Below are 16246 nucleotides of genomic sequence, written 5' to 3'. Positions count from 1 at the left end.
GCTGCCCTCTATCACTGTCCTCTGTCCCCGAGCCATAAGCACTGGCAGCAGACCATCAATCAGGAGGCCACAACAGGACCTCACGTAATCACCGTGTTTGTGTGCGCCAGATGGATGACGCGCGCCCGCCGTGTAAAAGCAGGCAGCACGCCTCAGATTTTTACAGCTAATAAGCAATTTATCAGTTTGCTGGAGCATCATGCCTCGAAGGAACAAAATTTACCAGTATTGCACTATTCCGAGCTCTCTTTAGGTGTAATTAGAAAAACACTTGGATAGGGGGAAGGGGGCAGTGGGGGAGCAACAATCCACAGGCTTGTGCACTAAACGGACAGTAAATTTGCAGGTACACAAAAACTATACATGCATTTTCTCCCTCCTTTATATAAAAGTTTAAATTAAACAAAAGTGTGTGTGCGCACCATGTGTTGTTGCACGGTGTACTCTATGAGCACAATCATCACAGAGGGACTGGCAGACCTCTGCCTGCCTCCGAGGGTGTGACTGACAGTCTGCAGCTAAAATCACAGCAGGAGAAGATTGTCTACGTGGTAGGATGAAGCCAAGTGTCTCTCTCACCTTTTCTGTCATCTTTTGACAGGTGCGGCGCAGGAGGAGCCCGCGGCACTGACAGACGCCTTCGAAAGTTACAGTGTGCACTCACAGACTGGCAACAATGCAGGAGAGCATACTGCCAAGACGTTTCATTTTTATTTATTTATTGTGCTTGATAATAATAACAGTAGATATTTCTGAATACAGACCAACAGGAAAAAGGCAGGAGTCAAAATCAGCTAATTCTGACTTGTTTATAATATATTCTTTTCTCTCTGCTTTATTTGCCATTATATAATGGCTGAGTGTATCCTTGTCATTTGATTGGTGCTTTGGATGTCACATGACATGGATTAATTCATCCCATTTGTGTTGCATTGCATTTAGAGTGCAAATTTGGTTCCATACGTTTGGTACCATTGCACTCTGCGCACACGCACACACACACGCGCGCGCGCACACATCCTCGTGCATGTGCGCACGCGTGTTCGTACATGTATGCGCACACACACAACACGTGCGCGCAAAACCAATCCACTGTGCTGTCTGGAGGCTGTTGGCAGGAAGTTTGAATGAAAAGGTGGACTCATTTCTGACGTGATTTTTTTTTTCGCTGCACTGAGGATGTACACAGTCTTTTTTCGGTAGCACACGCACGCACAAGCGCCAACCAGGTTGCGTGTGTGCACGCACACGCGGGAGACAATGACTCTCCCAAGACATAATTTCATTGAGCTAACTGACGCTGCTAATTCTTATAAGACACACACAAAACAAATCCACTGTGCTGTCTGGAGGCTGTTAGCAGGAAGTTGGAATAAAAAGCTGGACTTATTTCTGACGTGATTTATTTTTCGCTGCACTGAGGAAGTACACAGTTGATGGACCTGGTTGTGTGTGTGCGCGCGCGCGTGCTGGGGACAACGACACGATGATTTGATTAAGCTAACTGACGCTGTTAATTCTTGTAACATACACACATATACGCACAAAATCCACTCGGCTGTAAGCTGTCTGGATGCATGAAGACCTGTTCACATGAAACACTGGTGTGATTTTGGGCTGGACTGAGGAACTACACAGTCTTTTTTTTATGGACGTCTGAAGTCAGTGCGCAGCATCACTGGACTACACGTTACAATTTGGACATTAGCAGCAGTGGCACACCAAAATGTAAGTCCCTTTTCTGTTGTTTATAAATTAATAAAATTTCAAATGACAAGGATCTGTTTTAGCCGTTATACGAGGGCTGTCAATAAAGTAACGGTCCTTTTGATTTTTTTCAAAAACTATATGGATTTCATTCATATGTTTTTACGTCAGACATGCTTGAACCCTCGTGCGCATGCGTGAGTTTTTCCACGCCTGTCGGTGACGTCATTCGCCTGTGAGCACTCCTTGTGGGAGGAGTCGTCCAGCCCCTCGTCGGAATTCCTTTGTCTGAGAAGTTGCTGAGAGACTGGCGCGTTGTTTGATCAAATTTTTTCTAAACCTGTGAGACACATCAAAGTGGACACGGTTCGAAAAATTAAGCTGGTTTTCAGTGAAAATTTTAACGGCTGATGAGAGATTTTGAGGTGATACTGTCGCTTTAAGGACTTTTCACGGTGCGAGACGTCGCGCAGCGCTCTCAGGCGGCGTCATCAGCCTGTTCAAGCTGAAAACCTCCACATTTCAGGCTCTATTGATCCAGGACGTCGTGAGAGAACAGAGAAGTTTCAGAAGAAGTCGGTTTCAGCATTTTATCCGGATATTCCACTGTTAAAGGAGATTTTTTTAATGAAAGACGTGCGGACGGATCTGCGCGTCGGGACGCAGCCGACACGGTGCGGCGGCACAGGAAAAACACCTCCGTGTTGATAACCATTTGTAAAATCCAGGCGGCTTTTGATGGCTTTCAGTGGAGTGAGTATATGAGAAATTGTTTAACAGGCAGGACATGTTCCAACTTGTCCTTAAGGCTTTCAACAGAGGTGTTTTTCCTGTGCCGCCGCACCGTGTCGGCTGCGTCCCGACGCGCGGATCCGTCCGCACGTCTTTCATTAAAAAAATCTCCTTTAACAGTGGAATATCCGGATAAAATGCTGAAACCGACTTCTTCTGAAACTTCTCTGTTCTCTCACGACGTCCTGGATCAATAGAGCCTGAAATGTGGAGGTTTTCAGCTTGAACAGGCTGATGACGCCGCCTGAGAGCGCTGCGCGACGTCTCGCACCGTGAAAAGTCCTTAAAGCGACAGTATCACCTCAAAATCTCTCATCAGCCGTTAAAATTTTCACTGAAAACCAGCTTAATTTTTCGAACCGTGTCCACTTCGATGTGTCTCACAGGTTTAGAAAAAATTTTGATCAAACAACACGCCAGTCTCTCAGCAACTTCTCAGACAAAGGAATTCCGACGAGGGGCTGGACGACTCCTCCCACAAGGAGTGCTCACAGGCGAATGACGTCACCGACAGGCGTGGAAAAACTCACGCATGCGCACGAGGGTTCAAGCATGTCTGACGTAAAAACATATGAATGAAATCCATATAGTTTTTGAAAAAAATAAAAAGGACCGTTACTTTATTGACAGCCCTCGTATAAAACAAATAATGAATGTTTTTACATTCTTTCAACGGAACGAATACTTAATTTGGTGAAAGCTGAAACATACCATTCAACTCAGCGAATGGTATGTTCCAAATTTCACCTCCTGAAATATTCGTACCATTGAACTCATAAACATTCACTATTTGTATATCATTAAAGGATATTGTTAATCTGAGTGCTGTGCTCACCTTCAACAAATAGTTCATTTATGGTGATTTTGTTTTTAAAACACAGATGTGGGTTTATTGTTTTCAGTCCAGTGCATCCATCTGTCTCTGTGTTAACAAAATAACACTCCAAGTTTTCATCCGATTGGAACCAACTGTGGTAGAACGTTTGAGGCTCAGTCAACGATGACGTGATTTTATTTAGAGAAAAATCATTCCCAATTTTAATGCTTTTAAAGTAAAAGATCTAAGATTTCCTCACATCAAGATGCTGATTAAACAGCATGACTATTGCACATGTGTGCATTGGACTGTTTACACTAAAAGGCTGCTCTAAAATATGCAGTTTTTAATCACACAACACAATAGCTCAGATTTCACATTGCAAAGTTTTGAGGGAGTGTTTCAACTTGGGCTGCAAGTAACAAATAATTTCACAATCGACTGATCTGTCAATTATTTTCTCAATTAATTGATTCGGTGATTAGTCCAACACTCACTCACTCATCTTCAACTGTTACAGCTCCAGCAGGGGACCCCAGACTCCCCTATCCCAGACAACATTGGCCATTCCAAAGCCAGTGCGGAGATATAATCTCTCCACCTACTCCTGGGTCTTCCCCAGGTTCTCCTCCCAGATGGACGTGCCTGGAACACCTCCCTAGTGAGACGCCCAAGGGTCATCCTTACCAGATGCCTGAACCACATCAGCTACCTCCTTTCAACGCGAAGAAGCAGCGGGTCTACTCCGAACTCCCCACGGATCACAGAGCTTCCTACCTCATCTCAAAGGGAAACACCTGCCACCCTCCTAAGGAAGCCCATTTCGGCCACTTGTACCCACGATCTAGTTCTTTCAGTCATGACCCAACCCTCATGACCCTAGGTGAGAGTAGGAAGGAAGACTGACCGGTAGATCGAGAGCTTCGCCTTTTGGCTCAGCTCCCTTTTCATCACAACAGTACGGTAGAGTGAATGCAACACCGCCCCTGCTGTGTCGATTCTCCGGCCAATCTCACACTCCATTGTCCCCTCACTCGTGAACAAGATCCCGAGGTACTTGAATTCCTTCACTTGAGGCAAGACCGCATTCTCTACCCAGAGTAGGCAATCCACTGGTTTCTGCTGAGTCCAACAGTTATCAGAAAATTGTGGAAAAATGATGATGAACATTTCCTAAATCCAAGATGGTCCCATCAAATGTCTTGATTTTGCAACAAACCAATGATAGTCCCATTTATTCTCAGAGTCATGTAACAGTATTATACTGTGATAACACCATGAACATGAGTGCACATTCAGAGCTAATAGTAAGTTAGCCAAACAACCTGTAGCATTAGCAAGCTAACATATTCAGGACAGCATAATAAATAAACCAGCCAACAGTTCAGAAAAAGCAAAAAACATGGCAAAGTCAATGTCTCATTTTGTCTACAAGGACCTTCATCCATATGTTTTGTAATGCAGACTCACATTTACATTGTGACATTTTCAGCTGCATTTTGGTCTCACATTTATCCCTTTCTCGTTGTATTAGCTCATTAGCAAAAATGGCTAAATACATTTATTTACATTTTAATTGAATGTAATTTTTTTTAATTAATTTTATTTTACATTTCATTTTCCATTTTTATATACAGCCAGGTCTCCTTTTGAAATCACAGATTTGGAGCAGTTTACTCCAAAAGGAATTTTATTTATTGACTAAATATGCCAATTATAATACGCCTGATATATAACTCAGAAAAATGTGATTCCAGAGTTTTTGACTTATGGTATCCAGTTGCTAGGAGTATATAGTAACTTTTTTCCATGGCTTAATGTTTGAGAAAGCAAAGAAAAATCGGTAATGATACTGGATCACAATACATATCGAATCACAACCCAAGTATTGGGATAATATCAAATAGGGATTAAAGTGCATCCTTCTTCTTTGTCTTTCGGCTGTTCCCGTTAGGGGTCGCCACAGCAGATCAATCGTTTCCATCTCACCCTGTCCTCTGTATCTTCCTCTGTCACACCAACCACCTGCATGTCCTCTCTCAGCACATCCATGAACCTCCTCTTTGGTCTCCCTCTTCTTCTCCTGCCTGGTGGCTCCATCCTCAGCATCCTTCTCCGTATATACCCTGGGTCCCTCCTCTGCACATGTCCAAACCATCTCAATCTCGCCTCTCTGACTTTGTCTCCAAACCGTCCCACCTGAGCTGTCCCTCTGATATGTTCATTCCTAATCTTGTCCATTCTTGTCACTCCCAAAGAGAATCTCATCATCTTCAGCTCTGCCACCTCCAGCTCTGCCTCCTGTCTTTTTGTTAGTGCCACTGTCTCTAAACCATACAACATAGCTGGTCTCACTACTGTTTTGTAAACTTTCCCCTTCACTCTTGCTGATATTCTTCGGTCACAAATCACTCCTGCCACCTTTCTCCACCCACTCCACCCTGCCTCCACTCTCTTCTTCACCTCTCTACCACACTCTCCATTACTTTGAACAGTTGACCCCAAATATTTAAACTCATCTACTTTCACCACTTCTACTCCTTGTAACTGCACTATTCCACTGGGCTCCCTCTCATTCACACACATGTATTCAGTCTTGCTTCTACTGACTTTCATTCCCCTTCTCTCCAAAGCATATCTCCACTTCTCCAGACTAGACTCAACTTGCTCTCTACTCTCACTACAGATCACAATGTCATCTGCAAACATCATAGTCCATGGGGACTCCTGTCTGATCTCATCCATCAACCTGTCCATCACCACTGCAAACAAGAAAGGACTCAGAGCTGATCCTTGGTGTAATCCCACCTCCACCTTGAATGAGTCTGTCATTCCGACTGCGCATCTCACCGCTGTCACACTATTCTTGTACATGTCCTGCACTACCCTAACATACTTCTCTGCCACTCCAGACTTCCTCATACAATGCCACAACTCTTCTCTTGGCACCCTATCATAAGCTTTTTCTAAGTCCACAAACACACAATGTAACTTTCTGTCCTTCTCTGTACTTTTCCAACAGTATTCTCAGAGCAAACATTGCATCTGTAGTGCTCTTTCTCGGCATGAAACCATATTGCTGCTCACAGATCTTCACCTGTTTTCTAAGCCTAGCTTCTACTACTCTTTCCCATAACTTCATGCTGTGGCTGATCAGCTTTATGCCTCTGTAGTTACTGCAGCTCTGCACATCACCCTTGTTCTTGAAAATAGGAACCACCACACTTCGTCTCCACTCCTCAGGCATCAAATCACTTTCAAAGATTTTATTAAACAATCTGGTTAGAAACTCTACTGCCATCTCTCCTAGACATTTACATGCCTCCATTGGAATGTCATCTGGACCAACTGCCTTTCCACTCTTATAGCAGCCCTCACTTCTTCCTTGCTAATCTCTTTTACTTCCTGATTTACTCTCACCACATCATCCAGCCTTTTCTCTCGCTCATTTTCTTTATTCATCAACTCTTCAAAATATTCCCTCCACCTTCTCAGCACACACTCCTCACTTGTCAGCACATTACCATGTGCATCTTTTACCACCCTAACCTGCTGCACATCCTTTCCAGCTCTGTCCCTTTGTCTGCCCAATCGGTACAAGTCCTTTTCTCCTTCCTTACTATTCAACTTCTTGTACAGCTCACAATATGCCTTTTCCTTTGCTTTTGCCACTTCTCTTCTCGCCTTACGCCGCATCTCCTTGTACTCCTGTCTACTTTCTTCATCTCTCTGACTATCCCAAAACTTTTTCACCAACCTCTTTCTCCTTATGCTTTCCTGGACCTCTTCATTCCACCACCAAGTCTCCTTGTCTTCCTTCCACTGTCCAGATGTCATACCCAGTACTGCCCTAGCTGTCTCCCTCACCACATCTGCAGTACTTTTCCAGTTGTCCAAAACTGCTTCCCCTCCAACTAGTGCTTCTCTCACCTGCTCGCTAAATTTCACACAACAGTCTTCCTCCTTCAGCTTCCACCATCTGATCCTTTGTTGAGCTCTCACTCTCTTCTTCTTCTTTACCTCTAAAGTCATCCTACAAACAACCATCCTATGCTGTCTAGTGACACTCTCTCCTGCTACCACCTTACAGTCTGTGATTTCTTTTAGCTTGCATCTCCTATAAAGAATGTAGTCCACCTGTGTGCACCTTCCTCCACTCTTATATGTTACCCTGTGCTCCTCCCTTTTCTTAAAGTAGGTATTCACCACAGCCATTTCCATCCTTTTTGCAAAATCAACTACCATCTGTCCTTCCCCATTCCTATCCTTGATACCATATCTACCCATTACTTCCTCATCACCTCTGTTCCCTTCACCAACATGTCCATTGAAGTCTGCTCCTATCACCACTCTTTCATGCTTGGGCACACTCTCCACCACCTCATCTAACACACTCCAGAAATCTTCTTTCTCCATCTCACATCCTACCTGTGGGGCATATGCACTGATGATATTCATCATCACCCCTTCAATTTCCAACTTCACACTCATCACCCTGTCAGACACTCTCTTAACCTCCAACACACGTTTAACATACTCTTCCTTTAAAATGACACCAACACCATTTCTCTTCCTGTCCTCACCATGGTACAACAACTTGTACCCACCGCCGATGCTCCTGCTCTTACTTCCCTTCCACTTGGTCTCTTGCACACACAATATGTCTACCTTTCTCCTCTCCATCATATCAGCCAGCTCTCTCCCTTTACCAGTCATACTACCAACATTCAAAGTCCCCACTCTCATTTCCACCCTTCTAGTTTTCTTCTTCTCCCACTGTTCATGGTAACGTTTTCCTCCTCTTCTTCGTCGTCTTCACCCAGCAGTAGCCCAATTTCCACCGGCACCCTGTTGGGCAATAGCACCGGTGTCGGACGTTGTTAACCCGGGCCGCGACCGATCCGGTATGTGAATTCGATTCTGAGTCTGCATAGTTGGGTTGGCTTGTTTTATGCTGGATGCCCTTCCTGACGCAACCCTCCTCATTTATCCGGGCTTCGGACCGGCACTCAGAATGTACTGGCTGCACACCCCATGTGGCTGAGTTATTAAAGTGCATCCTCCCAGCCATAAAAACATTTCTATATGCTGGCTTGAAAACATCTGTCAGAAATGTGTTACCATGGTAACAGACAAAAGAATAACATTCACTCTTGACTCAGATCTCAGTAACCACTGAGGCTAACAAGCAGATCTGACGGTTAAATTATAACCCAAATTGAGAAAAAGCTGGGATGGCATGGGAAAAAAGAAAAAGAATAAAAAAAAAATGTACCCAAGATATTTCATGTTTTTCTTGTCAAAGTAATTTCATTGGTTAATATACACCCATTCCTACATTTAAGGCCTTCAACGCATTCCAGAAAAAAGTTGGAACATGAAAGTTCATGCTTTCATTCCTTCTCACAACACTTTAAAGATGTTTTGACATTGAGGATGCCAAGCGATGAAGCAAATCAGGTGTTATTTTGTCCCATTCAAGAATGCCAGAGTCTGCTCCAAAATGATTGGACTTCCCATTAGATCTCTTTTGACCATCTATGAGCAGCAAGCACTTAGGCTGGCTAATACGATTATGCAGGATCCATCACATGCTGTGCAACACTGCATTTGAGTTGCTCCCCTCAGGATGCCAGCTTCAGTGCCCTGGGTGCAAGACACAGAGGAGAAGAGTGACATGTGTTTCCAGGGCTGTTTACCTCTTTAACTCCTCTTAATTCTTCTCCTTTTTTTGTCCCTGGCAGGAGTGAATTTTGTTTGCAATCCCCTAATAATTTTATTATGATATAACTATTTTACTTCTGAAGCACTTATGATTGTATTGATATTAATTTATTGTGGTATTATTTTATTTTTATTTATTCATTCATTTTTTGTTGTTGGTTGTTTGAAATATTGCTGCTCTTGGCATTTGAATTGCCCCTTGGGGAAAATAAAGTTTTTTGAATTTGAATTTAAAGTGTGCAACACTACACACATACATGTCAACTCCTTTGAGGATCCACCTGTATAACCAAGTAAGAAAATCCATAAAATCAACACAAAATCCTTATAACCTCCAAATCACACCAAAATCAGTTTTATTACAGTACACACAACCGCATAGCGGTGTCACATAACTGGGTTTTTGTCCACAAATTATGAGTTGTTGCAATGACATTAAAGTCAGGATCATTAGTATTTCCTCCACAGTTGAATTTCAAACAATAGAGATCTAGTATTCATGCGTCAAGCTGAATTTTATAGAACTGAATGTGTCAAATTTAGTTATTTTTTACAGAAACAAGAACTGTCTGTCACTAATGGAAATACATTAATAAAATCATGAAAAATAAATTGAATAAAGTAAATAAATATGAAATTGGTCACTGGATCCTCCAACTTAATCCATCCTCTAACATAATAAACTCTTCATGGTGGATCCTTGATCTCTGGACATAAATAGGAATAAACAAAATCTGTAGTTTTTGTCAAAAGCATTTCCTTTCAGACATTATTGGCATGAATGTCTTTCCATACATCTGAGCTGAGCTCTTGCAGCTGGCTGCGCTTCACGTCAGCATCAGTTTAATTCATAAAGAATGCAGGACGTCTCATTTTGGGAAGAAAAAAACATTTTAGTCGATTGTAGTTTCGTGTCGGTAATACAACATTTTAAAGAGGTGTCATTTTATTTAAAGCAGCGATTCGTTTTGAAGTTATTAATTCCAACCAGACTCTGTCTCAGCAGACAACGGAACGGAGGACGATTCTCGCTTCTTGACTACAACAAGACAAGAGTCCCAGTTAGTGACTTTAATCCACACAAAAGTGACTCACGATATTTTAATGGCTTTGAGAGGGGTTAAGAAGCAGACTTGCCATTTCTGAAGAGCAGCGCATCAAAGAACCAACGAGCCAGTGGATTGAAGCATTGCTTCATTTGGTTCACGCATCAAAGTGGAGTCGCGCTGCAGAAACGTCTGATTACAGAGCCACTGCAGACCAAACCCTGAATATCCATAAGACTTTATTTGTACGTCCGTATGACACTGAAAATCGGAAAAATCTGTATAATTGACGGACAATCTGTATAGGTTGACATGTATGACAGTATCATTTTTGCATTTTCAAAATTTTCTACACATTCTCTGTTAGGGATAGTTCAGAATTGCAAGCAGGCCAGTCCAGTATCTGCCCCCTCTTCTTCCACAGCCATGCCTCTGTAATATGCACAGAAGGTGGCTTTGCAGTCTTGTTGAAAAATACATGGAGACCCCTGGAAAAGGTATCGTCCTGAAAGCAGCATATGTTGCTCTAAAACCTTAATGTCCTTTTCTGCATTCATGCTGCCATCAGAGAAATAGAAATTCTCTTTGCCAGGGGACCTGACAAAGCCTCATACTATGACAGACAGTGGCTTGGACTTTTGCTGATAACAGTCCGGACAGTCCTTTATGGCTTTGGTTCGTCTGGTAACAATACATGTTTCCACTAGGTGATGTCCAACCCAATTGTCTCGAAAGCAAGACACGTCAATGCCACTTCTAAACAACATTAACTAAGACTTGTTTTTTTGCACAGTAAAGTTTTAAGTGGCATTTGTTAATGTAACTCTATATTGTAGTACTTGACAAAGCTTTCCCAAAGTACTCTTTTGTCCACATGGCTATATCATCTATTTATGAATGACAGTTCTTGATGTAGTGCCGTCTGAGGGATTAGAGCTCACAGAGGTTAAGTCTAGACTTGCACCCTTGACCCTCCATGCACTAAAATTCCTCCAGATTCCTTGAATCATTTAGCAACATCATACACTGTAGAGGGAGCCTCAGCTTAATACTGTGCTACTGCTTTTATACCAAATCATGATTCCAATCACATGTTGACATCAGCTGTTTGAAATAACATTATTTATTAGTTTGTTTTATCTCATTACTAAGTCCCTTCTGCATCTCCCTTGTTTTTTTCACTCGCCCCAGCAGATCCGGCGTGGACCTACATGTTGATTTGGCACAATATTTACGCCGGACATCGTTCCTGATGCAACTCCATACTGGAGAATGGGCAGGGGTGGGGTTTGAACTAGGAACCATCTGCACTGGAAACAAGCACACTTAACCGCTTGTCCACCACCCCTGCCTAAAACAGTAAGTTCCTTCAGCTTCTCCTTTTTTTCCTGCACTCGGGGTCACCAAAGCAAATACAAAGTAGATCTGCATGTTTGTTTTTGGCACATGTTTTACATCAGATGCCCTTCATGATGCAACTCCGCGTTTCATGGAGAAATATGGCGGGGGTTGGGTTTGAACTGGCGACCTTCCCTACACTGAGACCAAGCGCACTAACCACTTTCCCTCTTTGCACTGTCCAAACTGTTTTGGATTGTGTTGCAGGCCTGAAACACGGGAATGGGTTATATGAACAAACAAAATTAAGTTTACCACACAAAACAGGAAATATCTTGGGTTCATACAGTTTGCAGTGAAATAAAAGTCAAAGAAAATGTAAGAATCTCTGCTTTTTGTTGTTTAATTTGTAGTTTCCATACCATCCTGATTTTTTCTGAATTTAGGTTCTCATTGAACATTGTTCAAAGTGTGCAAGGCCACAGAGCTTTCTCTCATCATGTACCTGTTTTGTAGAATGATCTCCCTACGGCAATAAACAGTCAGATTCTGTAGAGACTTCCAAGTCTAGACTTAAGAAAAATCTATTCTCCCTCTCGTATGACTAGCATACTGGCATAGTATGGTACTATATTTACTATTCTTTTAAATTCATTTTTTTTTAGTAACAGAACAGGTCTCAGCCTCAACTTATCTAAATTCTGGGTCTGTGAGTGAAACTTAGGGCTAGTGACCGGTGATCACCTTAGTAATTTCTCTGTTTTCCTGTTGATTTACTGCTGATGAATTTTACCTTAGGTGTAGTTTATTTCTGGCTGACTGATTCTACTTTTTTCTCTCTGTCCGAGGTAGAACGAGGTGAGACGTGATGACGTCAAGCCAAATAATAAAAAAAAAAATAGCCGGTAGTGGCTTGATATCTTGTTATAATTGTATGGCAAACACAAATTGATGCTTTCTACATTACTATGACAACTTTGGGTTATTTGTGTGAGCTCAGGTCAAACTGTTATGTTGGGGGGGAAAAAAAAAACATGATTTGCCCCTTTAAGGCTTCATTTTCTTACCTTCAACTTCCATTGCGAGATGGAGCAATGTGCACGTATATGACTGCAGGTTAAACTTTACTGCCTCTAATATTAACAGAGCATGACTGAAAATAAACGAGCTCTTGCAGGACCTAATTAATTAATTAACAGTTTCAAGCTCAATTAATTAGCCTGCAACACTTCAGACGCTCCAGCACCGGTGGATAGACGGAGCCACCCTGCACCAGAATGCAACAGTGCCATTTAGTGTGCAGACCGGGAGGAGAGGTGGTGCACGTCTAAAGCTGTAAAGGTTACGCCACGGTCGTGCACGCGAGCAGTTTGACTAAAAAGTGCGCGTCCGAGGCTGCTGCAAAGGTGACGCGTAAAATGGCAAACGCACAAAACCGCTCGTTGTCTCCGTGCGTAAAGTCGACAGCACTGCGCCGCACACGGCCACGATGGTGACGATCGCGGCGCAAAAACCACTTTGGCGTGAGCGCAAACGGAATCCACAAACACTTCGGTGCGCTCAGATGAACATGCGTGGAATAATAACTAATAAAAATAATGATAATACTAATAAAGCTCCGGTGTGCGTGTGCGGGCTACCTGGTCTTGCTGCTGAGCCGCTTTCGTCGGCAAATTGCTTTCCTTGGCGGTGGTCATGATTTCCCTCCAGCTGGGGTCGAGTTTCTCCTCCGCACGCCGCACGCAGCGGCCAAAAAGGCGCAAACGATCCGGTGCGACAAGAAATAATGAAAAAAATAAATAAAAAAATAATAGTAATACAACACGCAACGTGTTGACGGTGCCCACGGGGCTGCAGCGGCGAAGGTGTGAAATAACAAGTGGTGGAAGGACGAGAAAAAGAAGAGAGAGAGAGACGGCGCGCGTCTCTTCTTCAAACGCTTGATGCGGGACTCTGCGTCCACGCGCACGCCCGCAAATACGCAGAAATTAACTACTGAAACTTTAATGGCGTGTTCACGAGGAACATAAACTCATCAAATATTAATCTGCCATCGCAATCAGCCGCAGTCGCAAAACGTCAACGTTTCATTTAATTTATATTTGCTGTTCAATCAAGACCGAAACCATCAATCAAACTCCCACACGCACGCGAGTTTCTGCTGCTGGGGACCACAGATAAAAGCAGCAAATCATACAGTTTGTGGTTGTTAATTGTTGGGGGTCCAATCTGCTATAATAATTAAGCGAGTAGGGGAGACCGGGACATCAGTTACAGATTTACTTATGAAGCGCAGGTTCACTTTTTTACAACCTCAATCATATTAAAAGAAATATTTTGAGTCCTTGCACTGCTTTAACAATTGCATCACATGAAACAAACATGTTTTCCCACAAATTGTGGAATACAAAACTTCCGAGCATCCATGCTGTGTTTTGTCATTACCCATAAAGACATGTTCCGAGTTTCATGCATACATTTAAGCAGTTTGCAAAACAGGGCAAAGTTTGAAGGCTTTTCATCCATCCATCTGTGTGCTCAGTATAAATCCATTCCTATTACTGCCAGGGTCTTCAAATTGACAAGGGAACATTATTGGGACACAAACCTTGGACAAGTTCAAAGATGGCCTTGACCTATTTTAAGAGGTTAAAAAGGAGAGCCCGACCGTTATATGAGCCGGCCAATATAAGCCCTTTTCAAAGTACTCACTATCAGCCGAAATTTTGCCGACAGAACGCCGATAATTTCTTATAAACAGTTACTGAAATAATGTTTGTGTCGGCAATGTAAAATGTCCTTGCACCGTTTGTCCAGTAGATGGAGATCTGACTCCTTTCAACTGAGAGCTGCTTACACCCCTGCTTAAATGTGTTCATCACCGGCCCCGTAGTTCGCTGTCACACTGCACTGATCGGCTGACAAAAGCATACAAGTAAGTTTATAAGGATGCTGTTTATAATAACTTTGTGATTACATTCACCCCACATTTCTCCCGTTTCAGTTCAACTCAGTTTGATTAACACAGTTTATGTAGTAATGTGTCAAATGTGCTTCATTGCGTCGGTCACACTTTTTATTAACCCCACGTTGTGTAGACCTTTTTTCTACCATGAAAAACCTTTGTTTACTGCTAAAAGGTTGAAACATTCAGATTCACTCGTCGTCCGGAAGGGTTCTGGGAATTACTGCCATTAGCCATTAACCCTCTGGGGCCGATGCCATTGTATACGATGGCTGGGACCAAGCTTTACTAAATTGTAAATAACATTTTAATGATATGAGATAGAAACTTAGTTTTTTTGCTGAAAAGTTAACTCTGCGGACTTTCGATCCACCGTTGGCCATCTTGGTACTCCTCATAGAAGATGTGTGATGACGTGCGCAATGTGAGTGTCCAATCGGAACTGTTTCTCCGTCACATGGTTTTCCAAAATCCAATCGTAGGGCAGATTTACCTCACGTGATACGGCAAAGATCGTTTTCAGGAGTGATATCTTACTCGTTGGCCTGTTTGAATAGCCCCTAATTGCTCCAACTGCATTTTTGCATTTTTTGAACTTGAAAATTCTTCTCTGTTACAAAGTTAATCAATATGAGGACAAAGCTTCAGCTTTTAGCTCATACCTTTTTTGTTAAGGGTCCAAAAACGAGCATTTTATTCATTAAAAAAATAATATCAGCTGATTTATTGGCTATCGGCAAATCAGCTGATTTATCGATTATCTGCATTTTTTTTTCATCCAAATATCGTTATCAGCATCAGCCTCAAAAAATCCATATCGGTCGGGCTCTATTAAAAAGTCACATTCTGTTTCAATCTGTTCCTTTTGTTTTTGAGTAGCAGGCATGAGAGCCAATCAGAGTAGAGCTGCACTGTGATGTCACTGGCTGGTCTCTCCGAAATGGCATTTTATGTGTTTATATACGTGTTTATCATGTATTGTGTAAAAGCTAGAAATAAACACTTCTAAAAATGAAAACGCTGTTTTTGAAACCTAATAACACCTCTGAACTTATTTACAAGACATTTTGCACACATTAGCATGGTGACATCACAGGCTGGTAGCTAGCTTGAAACATAAATATTGTTTTTGATTGTTTGATTGATAGATGGGCTTTATTAAACATGTACAAATTGTATGTAAGACAATCTTAATAACTACAGTAATTAAACAACTGCAAATTATAAAGAAGACAATCCTTCCTCAGTCGCTGCCTTGCAGTCTTGCAAATTATTTTGCCTTAAATGATTTAGGGTTAGGCTGAGAATTAGACTAATGGGCTTGGGCTAGAATTTATTTTTTGTGAACTATAAAAAAGTTTGGAAATTTGAACAAGACTTCCACTTCCAGTCCACCACTTTGCACACTTCTGTGAGTCTTACACAGCATTACTGCTAATATGATCCAATGTGGGAAGAGTTCAGATTTTCAAATTTTGCTCAACAGATATAATCCCAGAAGGTCACGCTGTCAGTTTGTCACAATACAAGAATTTCAAAGTTGATACCAATATCCAGAAAAAATAATGCAATTTTCGAGACCAAAGTACAAACAATAACATCAGTGACAATACTATTTTAAATTGTTATTCGTACCATTTGCCATTGTGTTTCACTGACCATGCAATAGTTCTTTCTTAGTGTGCAATTTTGGTGCTATATGAAATGTGCTATTGCACGTCCCGACTACTGCGCATGCTCACACTACCGGGGGGTGGCGTTGAGCTAAACATAGCGAAGTTTGTTTTGCTGGCAAATGACAATTTGAAAGAGCTAACTGACACTGCTAATTCTTCTAACACACACACACACAAAACA

At 42.2% G+C, this 16246-nt stretch overlaps 1 protein-coding gene across 1 annotated transcript in view; it reads right to left on the bottom strand.

Annotated features, from left to right (window-relative positions):
* Positions 1 to 16246, bottom strand: part of LOC117507722 (dipeptidyl aminopeptidase-like protein 6) — a 660963-nt gene that overhangs the window by 446289 nt on the left and 198428 nt on the right. The window lies entirely within an intron of this gene.

Source organism: Thalassophryne amazonica, chromosome 1, assembly GCF_902500255.1.
Source record: "Thalassophryne amazonica chromosome 1, fThaAma1.1, whole genome shotgun sequence".
Taxonomy (NCBI): Eukaryota; Metazoa; Chordata; class Actinopteri; order Batrachoidiformes; family Batrachoididae; genus Thalassophryne; species Thalassophryne amazonica.
The sequence above is the reverse complement of the archived record's forward strand: the minus strand, read 5'-3'. Positions and strand labels throughout refer to the sequence as shown.